Source organism: Lathamus discolor, chromosome 2 (genome assembly GCF_037157495.1).
Source record: "Lathamus discolor isolate bLatDis1 chromosome 2, bLatDis1.hap1, whole genome shotgun sequence".
Taxonomy (NCBI): domain Eukaryota; kingdom Metazoa; phylum Chordata; class Aves; order Psittaciformes; family Psittacidae; genus Lathamus; species Lathamus discolor.
The window spans coordinates 47,431,242-47,456,279 of NC_088885.1; the positions used below are offsets into that span (position 1 = coordinate 47,431,242).

Here is a 25,038-nt window from a genome sequence, read left to right on the forward strand (position 1 = left end):
GCTACATAATAATTTTGTAAGTTATAGCAGTAACTGTATCGAAGTGTAATGTTTTCAATCTGAACACTCCACAAATTATTAGTTGCAAAATTATTAACTGAAGAAATTAACTGGATTTGTAGGGTACCATAGCAACAAAGGTGGCCTATGGCTTTAAAAAAAGTGCTACATCAGATACAAGCTAGCACATTTTGTTAAAATAAAGAGAAATTATTCAGAATTTGCAATTGAGGCTACAGATTGGTCGTGTTCTTGAAATATAGGTTTATAATTTGTCACAGGAAAAATAACTCCATAAAGCAAAACTGCTAAGGTGTTTTAGGATGATCTATTATGCGGAGGTGTCTAGTGCAGCCATTTTGGATTGGTGTCATGATAGGAAACAGATGGTATATGTGTTTCTGTTTAACATTTAAGGAGGTATAGAAAGCAATTGGGAGGTGATGTATTTGTTAATGGGTGAGTAAAGCCTTATATGTACAGTTAAAATAGAATGTAAAATATAAGCAACATTTTTTCAGCACAAATGAGGCAATTCAACAACATGCTTAAGTAGATTTATTTGACTTGTTTCATTTTAAATAATTTTAATGAGAAATTCTCTAAATGTTTTTGAGCGGCGATAGAAAGTAATCTGGTAACCACATGTCTTGATGTAAGCCAAGCTGTTCTTTAACAGCACTTTCTTTCAATACAATATAAATTTAGCTGGAATTAGCATTGCAGAATATTAGTCCCTCAGTGCCTCACTTGCTAAACCTCCATATTTTTTTTATTGCCTCTGTGTATTTCAAAAGCAGGGTGTGTGGTCAGCTCTGGACAAAGGCAAATGATCTAATGTGGCTGGGAAAGGCAATGTATTCACTGAATTCTGTAATGTAACAAACACTACTGTAATAATTCAAGAAAGCACCAGATCTGCACTGGATACAGTAATATATTTTTCCTGTAATGTGCTACCTTTTGGATTTCATACTGAATATATCAAAAATCTAGTTATGCATGCAAAGCTGTATTTTTCTGAATTTTATCTACTGCATCTTACCGTATGTTATTTCATTTATAAGATTTATCTTTGAACATGCAGTGATAGTCAAAGGCTATTGTTCATTTCTGAGTTTAGCTATGCAAGTTACTCAGTCTTCTGGGTTTTCCTTTATTTGTTTTTGCTAACTATGAAAAGGACACTGAGGGCAACTGGATTTTAATAGATCCTCGCTGTAATTAATTGTTCATCAGCAGTAGAAGTAGTAGCAGTAATAGTCAGACATGCAGAGGAAGCTGAGATCTTACTGTGGTGAACCTACAGGTAGAGAGACTCTTCCATCTACATCCTGCCTAGTTAGACCATGGCTCGTTTGGAATTACCCACATCCAAAGAGAGAGAAAGAAGTTTTGCAAACTGTTCTGATGATCTCAGTGGTTTTTCTTTTCTTGGTCAGACAGATGATGCTGTTGATAATTCCACCATAATTCCATTCAGTCCCATCTGCCTGTCATAGATGGACATATTCTAGACACCAGGATGAGAAATCACCATGCAGAACACTAGGTTTCAATGCATTTCTGTGAGCATTTTTAGGTGAGACCTTGTCATTCCTATCCCTGTCTTACATGATTAGGATATTTCTTATGATGTCATGATTTTATTTTCTATTTCCACCAGCCTTATTTTGTCAATAACTTTGATATATTCTATGTGAAATTCTTTGGATGCACTGAGATTTCTTCTTAATTTGAAAAAAAAGTTAAGAATTAATCTTTAATCCTAAAGATAAAAAAGAGTAAATAAGAGATGTAAAAATGTTATAGTATTAATGAGATTTGAGCCTCAGTAGGAAATAGATGCATTATTCATAAGGATTGATGGTCTTTAGTGTCCCAGCAGCCCTTGTGGGGCTTTGGAGGTATTAGACTGGTCACTGGAGGGAGGGTTGCTCTAATGCTCAATAAACTAAACTAAAAATATCGCTAGAATTATAAAGCAAAAACTAATCGAATCCTAAATATAAATATGATGATACAAATCCATCCCCTAGTTATCTCCAGAAACCACCCTGCCTCGAAGGATTGTCAGTGACTTGCCCCTTATTATCTTTAATCAAGCAGAAGAGACAGGCATTGAACGCCACAGTGGATCTGTCTAACAAGGCACTGCAGGTGAAATCTATAGCGCTGTGCTTCCTGCTATAGGAGTGCTGCTGGCCGGCCTGTGATCCACTGGCGAAGGAAAGGGCAGAAAAAAGACAAAGGGATGCAGTGTTTACATAGTGCCTGTGAAGTCCTCTGGAGCTTCTTCTAATTTCCATCCCCAGAGTCCAGACCACAGATGCTTCATAGGGTAAAACCAGCCTGGATGCCTGTAGGTAAAAATTATGTGGTAACACGCAGCAAAGAAGCTGACTAAAGGAAACTTCTGCAATAAGGTTTCCAGCACTTACGCAGATGGGATCTACTCAGACTCTGGTCTCTTGTGTTCTGTGACAGGAAATTATTTATCTTAGCTATAATGGACAACTTAAAAAAGAAGGAAAAAAAAGAAGAATGTGTATTCTTTCATTTACTCAAGCAGATTAAGCACTACTGTTTATATAGCAGCCTGAGAGGCTAAAACTGCTAGTCACCAAACAACTGGTACTGTATAATTCAATATTAAAAAACATCCTTTTCCTTAGACTTCAAGTATCTTCGGATAATGATGAGATCATAAAAAAACTAACACATTTGGTCAGGAGAGAGAAGAAGATTCATAAAAGAATCAAGAGCTGTGGGATATGGCTGATTTTGTCACAAAGGGTAGTGCCCGAAGTCTGCACAGGCAAATATTTGTGTGTGCAGATAGTTTTATATAAAGAAGATTTAAACCTCGATTCTGAAATAAGAGCCATGAAAACAGCCTGCTGACCCTCACCTCCTGTTCCCTGACTATGTATCCCTTACCAGAAAAAGAAGAGACAGTACCCTCTTCATCCCCCATATACTTTATTGTGTCCTTTCAATCCATGTAAGTATGATCTTACATTCTAAAGCTAAAATTAAGTTCTTAACATGAAGGCATTAAAAAAAAAAATAAAAATTACAGGCTATAAGGAGCTCAAGAATCTTCAGATTTTCTGTTATAATTTATATACATATGCACACATGCATAAATAGAAAAAAGATTTTCTTGTATAGGATTTTTATTTTCTATATGCTGTTACATTCCAATAAAAGTGTCCTTCAAGAGTAATTTGTAAGACTGATAATAATATATCAGCCTTAAAGTAAGGTGTAAGATAAAACCAGATGAAAATACTGAACAGAATCAGTCTATGCTACTGAAACCGATGAAAAAAAAAAAAAAAAGATGAAAAAACCCACCAGAAAACATTAAAGGCAAAAAGTAAATCCAACTGTCAGAGTTCTTTTGAATTTAACACTTTGTGAGAATAAAAGTGACCTCAGCATATCAATATTGAAGTTGTTGATGGCTGTATTCAATGAGTTATAGATCCAAGCTTGCACAATTTAGGAACCAGCACTTAAAAAAAATAAATTAGTAAGTGGAAGATTGCCTTAAATATCTGGAAATTAAAATAACAGTAACACAAGACTTTAAAGAAAAAAAATATGTATTTTGGGTTGAGCAGGGTGCATTCAGAACATATTTTCATTATATTCTTTATAATTAAAGTCAGAAACTTTTGTTTTAAAAAGGAAAGAAACTAAAAAATAACAAAGGCAATAGATACTCAAGGTCATACTATAAAATGGTGTGAATTTGTCATGCTGAGGCAAGTGTATACAAATAAAATCCTTTGCTAGAGTAAATCAGTAGAGTTTCCTTGATTTCATGGGCCAGAAGGTGTAAGCCGTATCTTTCAGGCTGACAATATCTGGAAAAAAGCTATTAAAAACAAACCACCCCAAAATATCGTCACTTGGTTCTTCTTCACCTAAAGCCCAGAGAAGGAGCTGAGTCTTAGAAGTGTCTAAGGAACATCCTTAACTATTCCTGTGTGGGAAGTCCACACAAGCATTGCTCTGATTTTTTTTTTTTTTCCTTTCTGCGGTTCCACCTAGCATTTTTATCTCATTATTCTTAGAAGTAGTAAGTAACTATGACAGGAAGACAGAGTGGAAAATTAAGGCTTGTTAAGACTATAATACACCAAAAGGATCATGTCATAAATGAGATTTGAGTCTGCCCAGTTTGAGATATAATTAAGTAATCATGTTCAAGTTGGATGGGTTTGAGGCAATAAAAGGCCACTGGAGGTTGTTCAGTTTCCAAGTGGTGAATCTTCTTATGCCTAGAATTTACACAGATGCCATTTCGGCAGCAGTGAGGGACACTGTCTGCCTCCTAGCTGTTGAACGTGGGGGCTTTGGCCCCTGGGAAGGGAGGGCAGCTCTGGCGATCTTATCATCCTTCAGGATTATCTTCCTGCTAAGCAAATGGTGTTTCCCTTTGCCTTGTTTTCCATGAACGTATCACCAGTGCGCGTTTGCCTCCAGCTTCATTCTACAGGAACCTCTGAAGAATAAGAACAATAAACACAGCACCCTGGGAAAGAATTGCATGTGCTGAAAATTTCACTGTCAATTCACTTTTGAGGGAAGTGTGTTTAAAACCAGTCATCAAGATTGTGAATAATGATCATATTCCAATACCATGGACACAACAAGGAACTGTCAACAAAACCGCACTGGGAAAACAGTGAGGCTTTTTCTTGTCTTTGAGATAATACAATGACTCTAATGTTGCTGCTTTCTCTTTTTTTTCTTATGTTATCAGCATGGAAAGCTGGGCAGGACTTAGCTGAATCACTGCTCAGAAATCAGTCTGAAATGTGAGTGAGTAAAACAGTGTATGGGATACAGAGTAACATGAGTGTTTAGTGCCAGTAGGGTTTGTCATGCAATTCTTGAGGACATAATGGATGACTTTATTTTGCCCGCAAGTAGCCACAATCATTATATGAATCATTTAGGGGAATAATATTCAAGCTATCATATCATAATGCTGCAGAGTTTTCCACTGAAAACTGCAGCCTAGAAGAGCTAAAGAACCGTGCTAACAAAGATGGTACCTTGCTGGGATATCTATTATTACACACACAAAGAGATTGAGCTGACATGCGGGAGGGAGTGTTGGAGGAAGGAAAAGAAGAAAAGAAGAATCATAAAAATTGACAAATAATACTTTTAAACATTATATTCTTCACTTCTAAATTCAAGATTGAAATATGTACATTTTTTCTCTTTCTTCCTCTATCTTCCTTCCTCTATCTTTCTTTCTTAATTCCTCAGAAAAAAAAGTAGGTAAAACCTGTCCTCAGGGTTTTGCGCTGCTATCTTTCACCTTTTCCAGTCTGCCACTTCTTCAAATTATGTCTGTTTATGATTTCAAGCTGTGAAACTAGCAATATATTAGTCAAGACTTAAGCTTTTATTTTGGCAAAACAATTTTGCTTTCAATAAAATCTTAGGAAGGGGGGAAACAGTTGATGGGACAGGACACAGACATACCCAGCAACAACAATAGATTAACACTATATTAAAAGTTCAATCAGTCCTACCATCTACATGGGGAAGTCCTTCTTTATGCTCCCTTTGTCATGTAGGAATGCTGTGGGGGTCCTGTGAGACATGAAAGTGGAAGCACAGTGTGGAAGGTGGTTCCCCTCCTCATCCTCAGCACAGGAAGACTGGGCTAGTGATGTCCCTGCAAACAGCATTTGTCATGGTGGTCATGCTCTTACATGGGGGAAAACTCACAGGAACCCACTTCCTCATTGCTTCGTCTGCATTTGCTTTCATAGCTACGGTGGGTGGACGTTTCCCACTCTGGTGGATACATACATGGTTTTCCAGATTAACTTTACTCTAAAACAGTATATCACCATCTGCATCACTATTGCATCAGCATTTCCTGGTGATTTTGTCAGTCCCAGCTTCTTTGCTGTGGATTCCTAATGACAGACCACATCTTAAGAAAGAATTGCACAAAAGGTATATATTTGTTGTTAAGGCTTGGAAACAAAGAATGTCAAACAGTCAGACGTGCTAAGGGAATTAAATTAGCCTACCTGTGCCCCACTGTGCTGAATCTGGTCCAGGTTTCTAGAAATGCTGGTTCAGCAAAAGCAGGTTGCAAGGAATCTAACTGGAACAGCAGGAGGAACTAGATTTCAAAGTTCACTCTTGTCACAAACCTTTTTCTTTAACTTACTAGGTTTGAAATAGCTTGTGTATACATTAAAGAAACCTTCTTCCTCCTGCTCTTTTTGTAGTACAGGGACCCATGACTCTCCTTAAGGCGGATATTTTGGGGAAAGCTTTGTGTAAAAATGCTCTATTAACATAAAATCAGAAGCAGTGTGTTTCCACAAAAAACGTCACAGCAAATATAATTTTTGGTCGATAAAGGATTTCTCAAATGTTTTGACTAAGGATCCTTTTTTGTTTATTTGCTTGTGAGATGCAGAAAAAAATAAAATCCATGTTTATAGAATACATTCAATAGCAATAACTCTCATTTAACTATTAATAGAATCAGATTACTGAAGTGACACAGTTTTCTTTTTTTCTTTTTTCATTGTTATGAGAAATAGCTGCACACAGAAACCTACAGCAAAAGTATTCTGTCAGTCACGGCTGATCCATAGACTAAAGCAGGGACAGACATACGTTTTCTAAACTAAAGCTAGAACTTCAGTATTACATCTAACCATTACAATACATCTGTGAATAATAAGACAAGTGTACAACTGAGTGTCTAAGGACATCAGCTCCTTAGAAATATCATAGGCTCTTTCCCCTCGTGCCAGTTTAAATTCGGGGTATCTCCATCAAAGTCAGTGGTGTCAGAACCACATAAAACTGACGTGGTAGCAGGATGTGATCCCACCTGCCTATGTAACATCTGCCATCATCACCAGTTCAAAGATGTGCATTATATGTGTGCCACATATATAATAAGCAGACTTACACTGTTTTCTGGGGAAGACATAGCTGTCAAAGGGTTATACTTGTAAAATATCTAGAAGCTTAATGTTGATCTAGACGCGCAGTCACTACAGCAGTCTCAGAGCATCTCTCTCACACAGAAATATACAGCCTGCAAGTACATATTCGGGCTTTCACTGAGGAGCAGGAGGGGCATTTCCCACACCCAAGAGCTCTGCACTCAGAGCACCAGCCCTGGAGACTCAGTCGCAGGCTCATCCCCACTGCCAGGCACCTACCTGGGGAAGAGTTAGGGCAAAACTGGCAGCAAGGCATTTCTGTTTTTGAGCAGTCACCAGCTGAGGGTGCCCACCGTAGGCAGCTGGTTCGGGTTTCAGTGTGAAGGTCCTAAGTCTGCCTAGATGTGATACAGCTGGTGTATTTTCATAAGCCAGGACTTGGATATGACTCTGAGGTCAGTCACCTAAAACTTCAACACACACTTTTATAATTTTCATGTCCTTCCTTATACTCACTCATAACACATTTTCCTCAGAAATCTCATTCTTGAATAGTCAGTATCATAAGGACTATCTGTCTGCCTGAATGTATATAGAAATGTATACTTATATGCATCAGGAACCATAGTGATAGGACAATGGGTTCAAACTTAAACAGGGGAGATTTAGGCTGGATATAAGGAAGAAATTCTTCACTGTTAGAATGGTGAGACGCAGGAATGGGTTGCCCAAGGAGGTTGTGAATGCTCCACCCCAGCAGTGTTCAAGGCCAGGTTGGACAGAGCCTTGAATGACATGGTCTAGTGTGAGGTATCCCTGCCCATGGCGGGGAGTTGGAACTATTCTATGATTCTGTGTACATATGCATATATAGATATACACATTGCATTTTAGGCTACTTAGCTCCCTGTCATTGATTTTTACAAGAAAAGTGTATTTAAAATAAACAGGAAGATTAATATTGACTTAAAAAATGCAAAAAAAAAAAACCAACAAAAAAACCTGTTTGAGTATTCAGGTTGTTGGAGATATTAAATGAATCACTATGTGGCACCTTAGTTGTTTCACAACATTTTATTTTTACTGGCGGGTCTAATGAGTCAGCTGAATGCAGTCAGGATTTAAGACAATGGGTAGCATAGGTGAGTAAAAATATATGCTGCATACCATTCTGTCTCCACATGTTATTTTTCCTTAATCTGATGCTAGACCCATTTGATAAAAGTGAGTCAGCATTCGCTGAGTTGGCCTTGCCGTTGACAAACTCACCCTCAGGAAATGACATTTTCTTCTTCCAGAGGTGGACTTGCACCATATTGTCAATTTTTAAGGTTAAAATTTAAGCAAGAAGAGAAAAAGAACATGCTTCTAAACTCTTTTGTAAGTACTGTAAAAGTATATATTTTTATTTCCCTTGAGAAGAATGTGGAAACACCAGGTAAAGATGGTCAGTAAAATCTCTTCAGAACACGTGAATAATCTTCAACCTCTACTCATTTTCCTTCCTTTCAGTGAGAGTTCAGCATGTTCTTCATTTCCACCCCAAGATGCAACAGCTGAGAAAGGAGAATAATTTCTAAAATAATCTCAGTTATGTCTTCACCTTATTTAAATCAGCACATCTCCAAACATGACAGTTCAACTACCTGCTGAGAATCTAATTCTCCTTAAAAACCCCTACCAGCACCAAAACACGCTTTATTAATTTTGTAGGTCAATTTACTTTGCAGACTTAATTCACACAATATTCTTAAGGCCATTGGCCTTGCTTAGTTCACAGTGTTTTCCTACAACATTGCCTGGTTATATGATACTGGACTGTCACTTCCAGACTTGAGTTCTGTTTTCATCTAACGTGAACCAGGGTAGCTCAGTAGATGCGTCAATTTATACAACATTTAAACTGTTGTATACAACATTTAAAACTGTCTTTTTAAAGTCATTGTTAAGGCGAAATAGGCTAAAGGAGAAAAAAAATTATAAAGTCTAAAGAGGTTTGGAACATTTTTCAGATGGCTTTTTCTCATGTGAAATCAGAACTCTTTATAATTTATGGGCCGAACAAGACACCTAAAAATGGGGTTCAAAGAAGTCAGTGCTTTGTGTGAAGTATTAAACAGTAGGCAATGACAAAGAAATGTTCAGACTTTTGCTATGCCATCAAAGGTTGTTTAGCAAATATAGGGTTAGAAGGAAATATCTTCTCCCTTTTTAGATTTACAGCTGCAAATGATTCTTGGAATTAATTTTATCTGTCAGTTTCATCTTTTCTTGCAAACAGCAGAAGTGATAATCTCTTGGTATGTGTGAGATCCACATTTATATATCTTTGAAATCCACTCTGCAGCAATAATTTACACCAGGGTTTTCCACAGTTCAAAAAAGCAAATGCTCTCCTTGGAGTTTTTTGGAATGGTGCTGAAACTTAGTATCCAACAGAAATTTCTTCATCCTATATCAATTAAAATCCTAAGTGAAAGAGGGACTGGATTTTTTTCTCACTTGGTTGCAGAGTTATTTTCTTAATGCTTTTTTGACCCCTAAATCTCTATTTCTGAAATCATAAAAAGATAAGATTTGAATTTAAGCCTCACCAATCTTAAGAGAATCATTTAACCACTAGGCTTCTGAAAGGCAAAGTACTCATGAAAGATTTTAGTTTTGGTTTAGAATCTAAATTCAGATTGCCGTGTTAAGTAGGTCAGGAACTCAGGTGAAAATCAATTGCTTAGTTTCTGCAGGATGTCAGACTGTGAATTTCCATGTAACAGCTATGGATCAATGAAATTTATCTGTATAGCACCCTGTACAGCAGATCTGTGTAGCAGCAACCCTTACAGTAGCCTTCTAGTACATAAAGGGGGCCTCCAGGAAATCTGGAGAGATGCTTTTTAGAAGCACATGTAGTGCTTGCAAGGGGGAAGGGGGAATGGTTTTAAACTGAAAGAGAGGAGGTTTAGAATAGATATTAAGAAGGAGTTCTTTGCTGTGAGAGTGGTGAGACCCTGGCACAGGTTGCCCAGAGAAGCTGTGGGCTTTGAGCAACCTGGTCTAGTGGAAGGTGACCCTGCCTATGGCAGGGGGTTGCAACTAGATGAGCTTTAAGGTCCCTTCCAACCCAAACCTTTCTATGATTCTATGATATTTTGCAAAAGTAGCGTAATCCATCTGAAGCCAGTGGTAATCCTTCCAATAACTCCAGTAAGCTTTGTAAATGCCTAAGCACATATATGTTACTCTGGGATGATCTATATTCCTGGTTTCTTCACTGTGACAATAAAAATACAAAATCTACTTATAACAGTAAAATGTCAGTAGGTTCTGCCTATACATTCATTATTCTTTTGCTTGGCTTTGCTTTGTTTTTGTGGGGGTTGATTGCTGAATTATCACACTCAATGAATTTTCTACATCAGTTTCAATCTTTTGGAATCCCCTCATTGCCTTCACTACTTAAAGGGAAACAAAAGAAGTATTTCTGATGCCACATGTTGCCTGCTCACAACAACAAACTCTCAGGATCCGTCCCCTTCTTGCTGCCTAAAGAAATCTCTGATAAAACTGATGAACTCTTTTTTTATGTGACTCAATGGTGCTCATAAGATCTAAGATGCTACCCGTGTAGGCATCAACATTTTACAAGAATCTTTTTTTTACACCTCCAGATTCATAGTTCTTCATCAAAGATTTTAGCCCAAAGAACAGTTAATAAAGCTGGATGACCTCTTGCTCTAGGATTTTTTAAGTCTCTTTCAGACTAAAATTAGATTTCCTCCTTTAGGAAAAGAAACAGGCCAATGTGTGACCCTTGAATTGTCAATCATCTGGAAGTAAAGCAGGGAGCTGATTTTTCTCAGAGCAGTAGAAGGAAATGTTCCAAAATAATAATAATGTGGCTATACATATTTATAAGCTCATCATTATTAGTCTTTAGTATGCTTGTTCCTACCTGACATTCACTGGTAATTTTGGCCCATGGATATATATGCTTGGTTCCATAAGATACTCTAATTTCAAATAAATCATGCTTTCAACGAGTTAACCACTAATTAACTGGCTGTTCTCAAATAACAGTCATCTACGGGTAATCATAACTGAATGCTCTAGTCATGTTTGACAGGTATCGGCATTATGTCCAGTGCTGTTTATCATTTCAGTTGATGATCTGGGAGTAAATATAAACCTGTTGCTGAAAAATAAATGAATGAGACAACACTGGAAAGAATAGTAAATAATAAGAACAGGTTGATGGAGAAGTTCCCTTTTGCATATACACATTTTAATACACCAAATGAAAGAACTTATTTCTAGGAATAAAGATGGCAGATCATAAATTTACAACAAAGGAAATCAGTGCCCCTGTAAAAGATAGGCATGTAGTTTGAAAGCAACTTGGTTTAAATTCTAGAATAATGTGCTGAAAAGAAAAAAGAGAAGGCTTGTATGATCCTTGGCTGATAAACAGAAATGAGGGGGAGGAGGGATGCAGTTTTTCCTTGTTGCGTAGCAAAGCTGATTCTGTACAGTTCTGGCAGCCATATGTTAAAATAGCAATTGAAAAATTAGAAAGCATGCAGAGATAGATGCCTTACCCTAAGACACACAAAGAAGATAGAGGCTGCTTATTTGAACAAAAACCACGCTGAAATAAAACCTGATTACGGCTCCTAAAAACCCTTATCATTTCTCTCACACCTTGCAGGTGAACAAGACAAGTAAAAAATCACCATTTGTTTTTGAGAGCTCGTTTTTCTCAAGCCTTTTATATTCACATGTTTAAAAGGCGTTTGTAGCCACTCCTGTATTGCAAAATATGTCTCTAAGTCATACCATCAGAGGGCAGGGACAAATGCTGAAAATTAAAGGGCTTTTTAATTTAGAAGTGAAAAAAAATGAAAAAGGCCAGTAGTTAGAAGAGGGAATCAGACGAATTCAAATGAGAAAGACACACAATTTTAAGAAAGAGGATGATTAGCTGTTGCAGTGGTTTGCCAAGGAAAGCAGGGGAAACTTTGATGCCTGCAGATAAAGACTGGATCTTCTTATGAAAGGGATGATTTGGACAAATACAATTTTGACACTAATCCTGGAATATATGAGTGAAACTTAAGGGCCAAGATTGTGCTTTAAAGGTCAGACCAGAGCTCTTTGTTTTTAAATTCCACTTCTGAGAGACTCTCTGATTTGGGAAGGAGAATGCAATTTCTCATAAATATAAAAGGGGAAAAAAAATCACAGTGTGAATGGCTAATCACTGAACTGTCTGCCAAGAAATCAGGGAATCCCCACCCATAGAGACTTTCAAAACTCAGCTGGAAAATGCCCTGAGCAACCTCATCTAATTTTGAAATTAACACCTCCTTCAGCAAGAGATTGGACTAGGTGATTTCCAAAGGTCCAGTCCAGCATGCGCTTTTCTACAGTTCTGTAGTGTTCCTGATGTGCAAGATGTGGGTGACATTTGATGACACATTTATAAAGAATTCCACAGTCTGTAGATTGTCTTCTATCAATGTCCTGGTTTTCTCTGTATGAACGATGGATAGGCAGTACACCTCTATCCTAGATGTAACCAAAGAAAAAATTACATGTTGTGAACACTTTTGGCAAACCTGTTAAAGAGCCCTTATATATTTTGGTTTATTGCTTTGTTAAATGTGTTATTTGTATTCATTCTGCTTAAAAACATTGGAGACAACCCTAATTAAATAACTGGTAATCCAATCTAGATGTTGCTTTGCTCAGGTTCAGTATAAATTTAAGTTTTGCTTGTTATCCTTAGTGAGCTCATGCTCAGGCACAGGTTTGAGAACATGGCACCACTAGCTGTAAGGTGGGTAAAAGAAAGTCCTTAATTAGGGCAAGGTGGTTCATTAGACTTCATTTCAAACCCTGTTTTAAGTTTGAAACTCTGAGATGATTGTCATGCTATGGACACGAGAGAGTTCATATGCTGGAGAGGAGCACTTTCAGCTTCCCTTTCCAGCCGGTGCACTTCCAGGTGCCTTGCAGGTGAGCCCTGGTAGTGCTCCTCTGGATTAACAGCTTCTGGCTAGAACACACTGACATTTCATCCCCCAGCTCAGCTGCTGTGTCATTCGCTGCTCTACTACCCTCTGTCAACAAAAGAAATCTTAATTTTTCTTTTCATGGTGTATTATAGGGAGATCACGGCATTGCTTCTATTATCAACTTAGTGAGCAAAACAAAAGGGGACCAAAAAGGAATCTAACAGTTTGTCACACAGCTGAATCAATGGTGACCCTGTTTGTCCACAAGCAGAACAGCTAATTAGGGAGTGAGGTGCTGCAATTTAGTACCTATGTCTTTAGATTTTAATCCTAAGTAAAGTCACATGATTGTATTGAGCTAATGCTTATTTACACTATCTGAGAATATTGCCATTCATTTTAACTTCACTAAATTCCCTATCTGCTCTAGTATTGCTGATGCAAAGAAAATTAAAATAATCTGAACCAATCTAGCCTCCCAAAGTAACAATGAAACATTTATGACTGCAAGAAGAAGGGTACACAGAAGCTCTTTTGTTCTCTCCTGCTTTTAAGAGTTAAGTGACATTACTGAAGCATGTTCTAAATTTTATCAATTATGACATATTTTATGCTACCGGCATAGTATATTCAACAAGTGCATTAGGAGAGCGCTTAGCACTTTGTAATTACACTCATATTTCATTTTAAGATAATTTCATGCAGTTCAAAAAGCATCAGATTTGGAGCTGTACTCTTGAAACAATAGGATGTGATGTTAAAAATCAAATCTATGATGTTCTACTTCTCTAATGGAATATAACTAAAATACAGTGTACAACTTTCATTGAAAAAACCTTTGTTGTCAGAGGGATACTATTGATTTAAGTCACTATCGATTTAATGAAATGCCATTCTCCTTTTTTTGTCCTTCTTCGCTTCCACCTCAATGAAAACTCAGGTTTGCAGTCTCAGTTGTCTCAGTAAAAAAACACATGTTAAACTAAAACTTCTACATGGATTTTGAACTAAACCATTATTATGACACATGGGTTTTGCTCCTGTGAGGAACTTTCTGACTCAGCACTGACAGTGTGGACATGTGGTGACTCTTCTTTTTTTAAAAAAAAAGACCATTTCCTGTGTGAATATGTTTTCTATATTTAGCTGTGCTTTGTGGGCCTGAGAAATGACTAGACAATGCAGGTTTATCTGCATCACATTCAGTGGGATTGACACATGTAAAGAGTTTGTGAAATCAGGACTTCAGCAAGCCTTTCTTGCTTCAGCAAGCAAGAAAGTAGCAAGCCTTGGTCTTAATAGGATGGAAGTTTTTAATACAGAGGTATTGGAACCAATTAATGCAAGGACTAGTTGTGGGGAGCCATGGGAATTGTACGATGGAGGAACTGCTGGACTGGATTCTAAATAACAAAGGGAGAAGTCCTGATCTCACCAAAGCACAGGCCTGTTCTCTATGCAATCCTCGGGCCAAAAATGCAGAAGGTGCGTAGTAGTCACCGTTTTGATCCCAGGCTGCTTTCAAGCCTTGCTGCCTTGCTTCAGGGTGTACGCAGGCAGCTTGTGCACAGCATAGCTGCAATTTGGTTGCAAAGCGAAATTCCCTGGCACTGCAAAATACACACAAAGAAGCGTAAGCCTTTCACCACTTCAGCATTTTAGACCATATGCAAGGAAGCAGTACAATTAGGCTGCAAGTTCTTTGCCATTTGCAGATGCGGTAGATTTATTAATAATCTGACTTCAGGTTTGTGAGGAAAATCTAAGTAATGTGGTTCTGTTAGCGTAGGATGAGCCTCTCTCTATCCTGGGAGAGAGGCGTATATGAGCTGGGAAGCCTGCCATCAAACACTGCCTCCACATTCAGTCTGTGTCTATTTGTTGTGCCATGTGAAAGATCTCTGGGTTAGCTTTTTGCACACTATTGTACTACCAAGAGGTTTTCGAGTCATAGAAACAAAGTCAAGTAGCTCAGGGTAAGGGTCATGGAGAAAAGTTTATGGTGCTACTGACTGAGCACTAGCTGAGGGATCTATACTTGGGCTCTGCTGGACAGAACAGAGCTATGCTTGCCAGAAACAGTCACTGCAAAAATCCCACCACATACAACAAGACATTGAGATGGGGCATGAATAAAGACAAATATAATCCAACAGGTTTCACAGCCAGATTAGCAAATTACATTTAAAGGATACAATCTTGGAAATTAGGAATACAAAATGGTGTGGCATTTGCTGTACATGTACTAAATGTACAGGTCTGACCCCGAGTTCTGCAGTTTGGAGCAGTATGATGAGCACCCGATGGGCTGTCTTGCAAAAATCCTTCACTTTAATTAAACTGAATACCGCAAACCTCAAAGGATTGATGCATGCTCAGTATAGCTCAGGCAGTTCACCTAAAGTGAGATTTCAGCCCCCAGGTTATACAGGTTCTAATAAAGTTTCTGTCGCATTTAATACATCACCATTCATGGAACGTACTGTGTTTTTTGTTTGCCTTTTTTTTTTTTTTGTTAATCAGGTTCTCAGTAGGTTTGCTCCATGACTCACTTTTACATTCTCATGCAATGAAACAAAGAGTTATTTTAACCACTGTGGTTCTCCTGGGCTGGGAAAATTCACAGGTGAGTATGTCATGTTGTTTGGCATGAGCAGCAGCTAGACAGTTCCTTTATTTAGAGTAATTAGTCCTGCCTGCAAGTAGTGGTATTTTCCACAGTCTGTACCATTAAGTGGGAGCCTAGTTTTGAAAACTTATGCTAGTTCCCCAGTTGCATTCTTGGCTAAGGTTGGGCATGTAACATCCCACAAGGTCATTTAAGGGAAGGAAATACCTCATGTTTCCCAACATCGTCAGTTCAGGCATGACCTGATTTTGCAATCTTACTCATATTAGGCAATTCCCTTGCATGTCATAGGATTACTTGCAATAGCTCAGGCTACTTGCTTTGAAGGATGCTGACCTTGAATCTAAATAATCTGCTCCCTAATATCCTTCACTGTAGGAGAGGAAACAATCTTTCACAGAAAATTAGAAGAGGAAGATGATCTTGAAAGAGCGCATGCAAGTAAACTCCAAATACTTGTTTAATCGAGTAAGAGGTCAGCTCCCAAGAAGAATTTACATACACAATGCAGCCATTGCCATTATATAATACCTAGCAAAAATATTTACTGCAATGGAAGTGTAGAACACAGGGTTAATAATCGTTGTAAATGTTCTTTGCTGAATGCCAAACCAGCCCAAAATAAAGCACTCACTGTGCATTAAACAACAGCATCTAATGGTGGCATCTATGGGGTCAGATAACATTATTGCTTCAAGTTCTTACTTTGTGGATGCATTTTTTGGCCTTGAATCCCTCTTTACAGTATAAATTACCAGCTTAAAGGGCGCTTTAAAAAGCAATCTTTTGAACAGGAGTGGGAAGAGCATTTAAGCAGCTCCAAGGTCCTCATAGACACAGTGGTGGTGGAAGCTGTCAGGGGAATGCACTAATAGCCCCCAGAAATGCACTATGATTGCTGTTCTCCTTGATTCAGCTTTAAACTCCCCCCTCTCAGGCCATAAAATCATAGGTCAAGTCACCCTGGCCACAAAGATCAAATATGTTCTCTGCAGCATTAACTTCAAGAGGGTTTTCATTTTTCAGACTTTTTTCTGAGTTTGAAATGAAACCTTGCTTTTTATTTTTGTTTTAATAGCATTTTTTTCTAGGAATCCTTGGAGGGGGTTATTGTACATTACTGCTACTCCCTGGCTCAAATTTTCTCTTGTTGTAGAGATTTAAATGGATCTTTGCCAGCTTACAGCAATAGAGGATATATTCCCATGAGTTTTACATCACGAAGTTTTATTGCTGATGTTGATTCCTAGGGTTATCACATACCTGAAGAACTCTGGGCAGAAAAACAAGAACTTCATATGATATTAGTTCTGTTTGCTGCACATGAAACTTCACTGATTTCAGATATCCTCAGGTTTATATTGTCTATAAAGTGAACACTAGCAGCAAAGTATCTCAAATTACAAACACAAAGGAGGAAGCCTTACCTTAATATTTTCTTGCAGGGAAATAAGGGTAGGCTCTTTCTACAACATCTGACTTGGTAACAGGTATAGGAGTATTGTCTGGGATTATGAATGAAATAAATTGTATGAAATTATTAAATTGAATCTTCTATTAGAGCACAAGAAAAATCATGTTGTTTCAGTTAATGAAGTAAAAAGAGCAGTTAACCTTGTAATGAATTAATGAGTTGTGTTGGAAAGGTTTATAAAGTAGATAATAAGGAAGTTGTAGCAGCAAGTGTCCTTGAAAGACATCTGTGAAGTTGTGTTTTGCAGGGCATTTGACAAGTTAATATTTGACAGCATTGCAGGCAATGACACTGTAGAATATGCATGATGTAATTGTTTAGTTAACCAATGAGACCTGTTAGTATTGTGTAAGGTTAGGCATGCAGTCAAGGGGTACAACTTCTAACTTTGGATGTAAGGGGGGTGTTTTGTGGATAAGCAAACCAACGTATCTGAGGATTTGAAGGAGAAGGCTCTGTGACCCTGAAAAGAAATCTCTGAAAACTCTCTTTCATTTGCTCCTCCTAAGTCAGAGCAACTTTGTCATAACAAGCTGCTAAGATTTGCTTCTTAGAATACTTGTGCATATGCTTAGAACTGAAATGAAAAATTTACAGCTTTTTTTTAACAGGAAAGAAAACAGTATTTGCTACACTAGCTTTAATGTGGCTGTTTAGAAGAATAAACCTAATTAAGGTCTATTGTTCTATGGTCTATATTTATTTTGTGTAAGGTAAGCAGTCATTATCTATTTTGAGCTAATTTTATATCAGACCTAAGGCTCTAGTCCTTAAAATCCCCAAATCCTTTTCTGCATCATGCGTATCCCAATTCCAAGGAATTTTGACTGTCCCTTCGTACGAGGGGGATAATCTGCTTTTTATTTTGCTGTCCCACCCTTTTGCTACATCCTCTCAGTGGATCCACCACATGCAGAAGCATCTATAACCCTCAGCCCTGTTTATCCCTTCCTTTTGAATAAATTAACCCAATTCTCTGACTCCTGGCAATCTGAGCTCAACTTGGGTTGCAGAAATCCCTCAGTAGAAAGCCCACTTTGCTAACCCTACAACGCAGAAAAATCCATAAGTAAGTTTTTCTCCTACTCTCTGAGTATTCAATAGACCCCTACAAACCCCTGCATCTTCCTTCACAACCTTTCAGCAGATCACGTGATTTCTTTTTCTCCCTTTTTAGTCCTTGGTGTACAGTATCCTTGTGAGCAGTGGCAGCTCACAGTTGTCTGAAGAACTGCCTTACAAATCCATTTTCCCATTCAATGTGTACCTACTTGAACACCATGCTCCCAGCCATGGCTCCCCACAAGCTCAGGAGAGATAACATGTGAAGGAAAAGAGGCTTTAGTTACTTTTTTTTTTTTTTCCCCATTATGGGTTTGTGTTTCCCCTACTGAGCTCTAAAGACAAACCAGAAAGAATCAAGCTGAACCCTCATATGAAATGACACTGTGGCACATGTTACTTCCGAATGGTCCTCAAGTCATGGGGAATCATCAGGCTTCTTAGTTATATACTGCACAGTTTCTGGGAATTCCAGTCAAGAAACCGAATACTACATCCCTAGACATGGCATAGTTTGGAGGAAAGGGGGAGGAAATCAGTCATTCCCCATATCTGGATCTAAGCAATCCACAAGTTTTTTCATTAGTGAGTATCTACAGATTAGGGTCTCTAGCAGCATTGTAACACTGAAGGATATTGCATCAGATATGGAATTTCCAGCTTTGTTGTTGCTGCCTTTTTCCCGTGGTTTGGTTTTTTGGTTACTTTTTTTCTTTCCTTTTTCCCCTGGTGTGTGTGGTTTTTGGGTTTTGGGTTTTTTTTGTTGGTTGTTTTTTTTTTTTTTTCTTGTTTGGGTTTTCTTTGTAGGGATTTTTTTTTTTTATTTTTATTGTTATTTTCACCTGAATTTGAAGTTTAAGAAGGCTGACATGATTTCTTCTCCTTTAGCTCTCGGTCTGCTTCCATGCTTGGCTTCTGGTTTTGCCCTTCGCTTGAGTTGTGTGGATACCAGATGCTGGCATTCAGAGACACTCTTTTGCTTGCTCTATGGTGATTGATGGGACAATTCATGGAATTTTAACTTCTGCTAAAAGTGGGAATTTAAGTTAGGGTGTCATTTCTCTTTCTTACCTTTGTTCACCTCCTTGAGTGTTTTGTTTTAAGGGGGCAAAGAAGGTACACTTTTGTTTGAGGTGTTTTCATTACTTGCTCCACATTAAGAGCATATAGGCCACCTATTCATTTTGCTTTCCTCTTCTGAATCGTTTACAAGGAATGTTTCAAAATGTCCACAGAAGAAGCCAAATATATTTTTGGTAAAAGAGATCTCAGGAGAGCGCCTGCTTATGAAGATGGTTTTTGCAGAGACCGAAGCCCCTTTTTTGTGCTATTTGAGTCCATTAAAATATTTCAGAATGAGTAATGTATTGTAGGAACTTCTGAGCCGTATAATTGGCCATTTATTTATTCTTATACAGAATGAGTATATGCAGGGTGCAGAATGCTATCACCACAAAAATATACATGTGATATTCAAAATTTTTATGTTGCTTATATCAGAACATATCACTCTTTCTAGGAGAGAAACTGAGGCACTAAGACAAGATCCCCCAGGTTGCTTAAAGTCACCCAGCAAATCTCTTTTAGAGACAGAGAAAGAACCCAGATTTCTCAAGTCCTCATTCAGGATCTCCTTTAGCTCAAGTATAAATGCACACAGAGGGCGCTATTCTGTGGAGAATAAAACCTCAGATGGAGACAGAATTGGATATCTATATTAAAACAAATAATTTTTCCTTTCCTTGGCTTGCCTTCCCTTCCTTTCCCTTCCTATGCAGTGCATATGAGAAAGTTAGCTATGTCACACTAGGTCAATCCATGTCTGCTTTTGTGATTCCGCCCACTAAGGTTGCACCCCTGCCCAAAGCATAGTTTTGTATCTCTTGAGTTGGAAAGCAAGTGAGTGAGGAAAAGGGAGAGGGCCATTTCAATGATAGTGCTTAGCAGTAGTAAAGGTGGTGGCAGGAGACTGCAACTTTTCAGTCCCTCAGCTGACACACTGCTTTCTGCTTCTTTCTTGCAGTTTTTTTGTTCTCAGCACATCCTACCGCTTTATTCATAAGGGAAATGTGACTGGAAATGCCAGCTCAAAAATATCATGCACAAAAATCTGCTGCCTCTTTGTGTCTGTGCTGGCTGCCTGTGACATCTCACTCTTTGCCCTCGTAGCTCACTGCTGTTTTTTCTTGCAGTCATGCTAACTGAATTTACATGCTTCAGTGTTTCCAGGACCACTGCTGTCCTTCACTTGCCCTAGTGGCACTACATAGAGCAGGAGGAAATGGAAATGTTACAGCTGTCATAGTTACCCTTGATGCCTGGATTTTGGAAAGGGAACTGCACTAGGTAGTAATTATTATTTCCTCTCCTCATTTTATTCTTCCTTCTCTCTCTTTCTGACCTTTTTAAATGTTAGGGAACAGATTTTGGTCTGTCTCTTGCCTCTACCTGTCCCTAGCTGGAAAAAGTTGTAGAAAAATCACAGATGCTTTGTGTAGCAAGAGACCAAGGATATATGGTGACACAGACTCTGTCCCTTCAAGGGAGCACAAGGAGCCTATAAAGGTTTCAAACAGGAAATATACACAATGCCCTGACAGCACGGGGATAATATAGGTCAGTACACTTCCTTACACTTCCTAACTGCTGCATGTTTTGATTACTATGATTTATTTCATACCTATTCCTAGAAGTCAAGACTATGTCTTACTTTGTAAACTTTTTGTAAACAGGTACAACTGGGCAAAGCGCTGTACTGTTGCTTAGAAATAGCAGTTTCTAGCTCTGCTGCTGGTTTCCTGATGCCCCCTAAAGCTGCCTATATCGAAGAATTAGAAAGACCTGGTATTAGACACAGGCATGGAAGTGTCTGAGCAGCGCAGCACATACAGCACAGGCATTGCTCAGAGCACATAAACTCCTTATCCATGTCTGAAATTCTTCCTTCTGCCAAGTCGGCAGAAAGATTGAATGGCAACCAGGTGCACAAATTTGCATATCATCAGGCTTAGACTAAATACAGATAGGCAGTAGGAAGGTTTCATACCTATTCACAGGAGTAAAACTGCAACACCAGCCCTCTGATAAGAGATACAGGAGCAAAAGTACACATTAGTAGCAATATGGAATTTGAGCAGCTTATGAAGGGTAGTGTGTAATATGCCAAAGCTGAAAGAAGCCTGGATCTGATGACCTGCAGGGAGGTACCTTTTGGTTTTAAGACTCAGTGAATGATAAAGTCTCTGCATAAATTTACAAAGAGCTTTTTATAGTGAAGAGGGAAAGGAGAATGAAAGTGCAGGCTCTGAAATGTTGTCATGCATAAGTTACCACTGATGCTGTCCGTGGAAGATAAAAGCTGGTAGCAACCCAAAAAGTGTGTAAGACAGGACAAGTGGGAGTGTCTGATCTATTGGACTCACTATTTTATGAACAGTTAGTGCTTCTCTCTCCCCACCTCATTACTCTTAGACAGTAAACATGATCTAACCACTTATCACTCATCTCTTGACCATTGTTTCCCTCATTTTTCTTTTCAAGACTGGCTTTCCATTTCTGTTTGAGAAAAAAATCAAAGTCTAAGCTAGGGAAAGGTAAACAGTACTGCACTGTGAGAAAGGTGCGTTTAGTGACTTGAGCATAGTGGCTGACTCTGAATTAGTCATACCCTTTCAGGAAGAATTTGGTCTCCCTGGACAACTCAATGGAAATGTCTGTTCATTTCATATTGAAAACAGGAAAGTGCAATGGTTGACTGACAGAGTAAAGAAAAAAAGGATAATAAAGAAAATATGTCCTTATACAAACCAGTGATAGCATCATTTTGAATGCTGCATACAGGTTTTGCCTACTTATCTTAGGAGAAAAAGGGTGCAAAGGGAATGCATATAGAAGGCCAAAATGCATTAGCAGGGGCATGAAGAGAAAGGAAGGAAAAGACACTGCGTTCACCTGGTGTTCAGAAACAGCCCAATGCAGAATTCTTCAAGCAATTGAAATGAACAACAGAAACTACCCCACAGAGATGTTTCCCCTCCGTTACTGAGGCTGGCCAAAAAAATCAATTAAAGCTGATCTCTAAAGCACTATCCAGGCACTCCCTGAAAATACATTAAATGCATCGCACACTGTCCGTGCGCACATCTCCATAATCTTGCCTTGTTGTCTGGGGCAAGGGGCTCAGTAACCTTTGTACCATCACCACTAACTCTGGTATAGTGGAAAAGCCACACTATGAGGAAAAGCAGGACAGAGGCAGAGCCAAATATGAAGGACTGGGGAGACCTGCATTGAGTTGTAGATGACAGCACAGCCCAAGGCTGATTCTCTCACTGCAACTCCTCTCTTTGGCAGGATTACAGGGACAGTGGCAGCTGCATAAATATATCCTCTGCAATGAAACGTTCGTAGGTCATGGGTGGTGGTTGTTTTTAGTCACAAACCTCTTACAAGTTACTGGACTAAGGATTCCTCAGGATTGTAGCACTTGTGCTGTTGATGCTCACTGAGATTTTCTGCAAATGTTGATTTTTCCCCTGCGCAAAATTTTTTCCCTGATGAAGAGAGTAAGGTTCAAAACCAGATATTCCCCTACCTGGATAAGAATAACATTATTATTACTATTATTATTACTATTGTTATTGGTTATCATTATTAAATTAGGAATAGAAATATTATAAATCTCTTAGCAAAGGTCCCAGTGTGCCTGTAGTGGTGAATTGGGAAAAGGGAGGGAGCATATCTTGTAGATGCTTTTGCTCTGTGAGCTTAGGGGTGTCCTTCACACCAGGCAGCAACACTTCAGCAGAGAGTGAATGAAGGTGGGAGCATATTTATTTCCTTGAATCCTGGCGTCTGTCCCTGCATCCTTCCTTCAGATCCTTCCTTCAGCTAAGGGAGTAGTCATGGAAACAGCCAAGGACAGCCTTGTTCCAACAGCAAAGGTTTGGTCCCAAGGAAGGGGTAAGGAGGGACACAGAGAAGGGAAAAACGTCTGGGGTGACAGGCTCATCCTCAAGTATGTTTAGTAAGTGTCATCAAATCTTTAATTTCACACAAAACTGAAAGGGACAGGAGAATCCTAAGTTTAGCGCCTCCTCTAAAGGAGACCTGAGGCAGTTTTGCTGGTTTTGCTTTATGTGAGAAAATGTTCAAAAGAGCTGTTGCAATCTATCATGGCAATAACTCACAGACAAAAGGTGCCTAATAATACGCATTGTCAGAACAGCCTGTAATGGCTGTGTGGGAACCATTACATTTATTATTGTACCAATGACCCATAGACTATGGAAACATTTATTTCTTTCCACAAAAATCTTTACTATTCTTTTAAATGCCATGAAAGGAGATGAAATGAGAACAAGCAGCCATATTCAGCATATTAAGAAATAAAATACATTTGAACCACTTTCTATTCAGTCCCTGTTCACATCCTTAATAGGAACAATTAATGTGCCAGAGTATCTAAGCATATATATATGGCACAGATAACACTGCTTTCTGCATTCTTGTCTTTTAAAATGAGGTGAATGAAAGATGGGAGTAAAGTACCTATCTTTGACCTTGCCTTTGCTAATATAAACACACAGCAGGGTGTACGTATCGTATATTTTAAAAAAACCTTGCACACTTTTCCCCAGGGAGTGCAGAAGGAATAGAAAGACCTGCACATGACAGATGCTAATCATGTCACACTTGTGTGCACCTTCCAGATACTATGGTGATGAGGCTGTTTAAGTCTCCAAATAGAATGAAGCACAGACATTTGTGCTGAATAGCCTGACTTTTTACAATTTAAAGATGACCCTTCACATATTTTTCCTATAGGTTTGCTATGTTAATATTTATACAGGGAGGTATTAATAAACAGTGGCCTTTCATAAGTAAGTATTCAGCAAGTAAACCCCATTGTCATTCATCAACGGGAAGGGAAGGTATAATAGAGTTCAGTGTTTTAAAATCTATTCACACATAGTTTAATTTCCCAGTTTTCCCAAGGGCCAGCAGCATGGATTTTTGTCTCAGTACGATGAGGTCCTTAACTGTAAAACAGCTGGGTATACAAGCAAAATATTGTATAAATGATGCAAATATGAATAAATAGTACAGAGCAAACATAGTGATTAGAGCCAAATAAGAGACATGCTAACTTTAATTCTGGACCAGGATGCAGGCAGCGCAACACAGAATTAATTATCTGATCAGAACTGTTTGGGGGTTCAGTTTTCATGCTGTACTGTACTGAGTAGAAAAGGATCACTGTCAGTGCTTGTGTGGTCCGTTCATAACTGCTTCAACCTCCTAGAGCAAATGAGACTGGGGACCGCCAGGACAGCTGAAGTTACTGTGTTCAGTGCTGTTGCAGAACCGTTACATATTCACGCAGGTGGCCCAATATCCTGAAAAATCAATGGTACTCAGTGAAAAAAAAAACTTTCTCACCTTTTGCTCAGTACGGCTTTTCTTGAGATTCCAAGCTTAGACTACCTGTACATTTTACTGGCTTCTGCAGCACATAATATCCATCAGGACCCCTCCAGGGAGGTGACTTGTCAGCCTTATAACAACTGCATGATACTGCAACAGCGAAACCTGGGCACATTGTAGTGTACTTTCACTCTGCAAATGTTTTACCCTGGGTGTTCTGAAGCAAGCTGAACCAGAGCATGAACTCAAAGCTGCACTCAGAGTAGGAAAAAGCTGTAACTCTGAAATAAGGAGCTGTTTTTAATTTCAGGCAGAGTGACCTGCCAATATAGAAATGTTTGATTAGAGAGACCAGCAACAGCAATACTAGCTGATCAGTCCTTTCCCATTTCCATCCTCTCCAACTGGAACTCTAGGTTCTTTTTTTTTCTTTCAGCCTTAACCTTAAAGGCAAACTTAACCATAACCTGAGCTTCAGAAAAGACA

At 38.6% G+C, this 25,038-nt stretch overlaps 1 long non-coding RNA gene across 2 annotated transcripts; it reads right to left on the reverse strand.

Moving 5' to 3' along the window:
- Positions 1-8,436: 8,436 nt before the first annotated feature.
- Positions 8,437-24,649, reverse strand: LOC136009194 (uncharacterized). Of its 2 annotated transcripts, none has more exons than XR_010610387.1 (3): positions 24,568-24,649; positions 17,018-17,095; positions 8,437-8,506 (listed from the first exon to the last, which is right to left on the reverse strand). It is a non-coding gene; the product is annotated as an uncharacterized LOC136009194 (long non-coding RNA). The 2 variants fall into 2 exon arrangements; XR_010610386.1 differs by lacking the exon at positions 8,437-8,506 and adding an exon at positions 12,391-12,512.
- Positions 24,650-25,038: the final 389 nt, after the last annotated feature.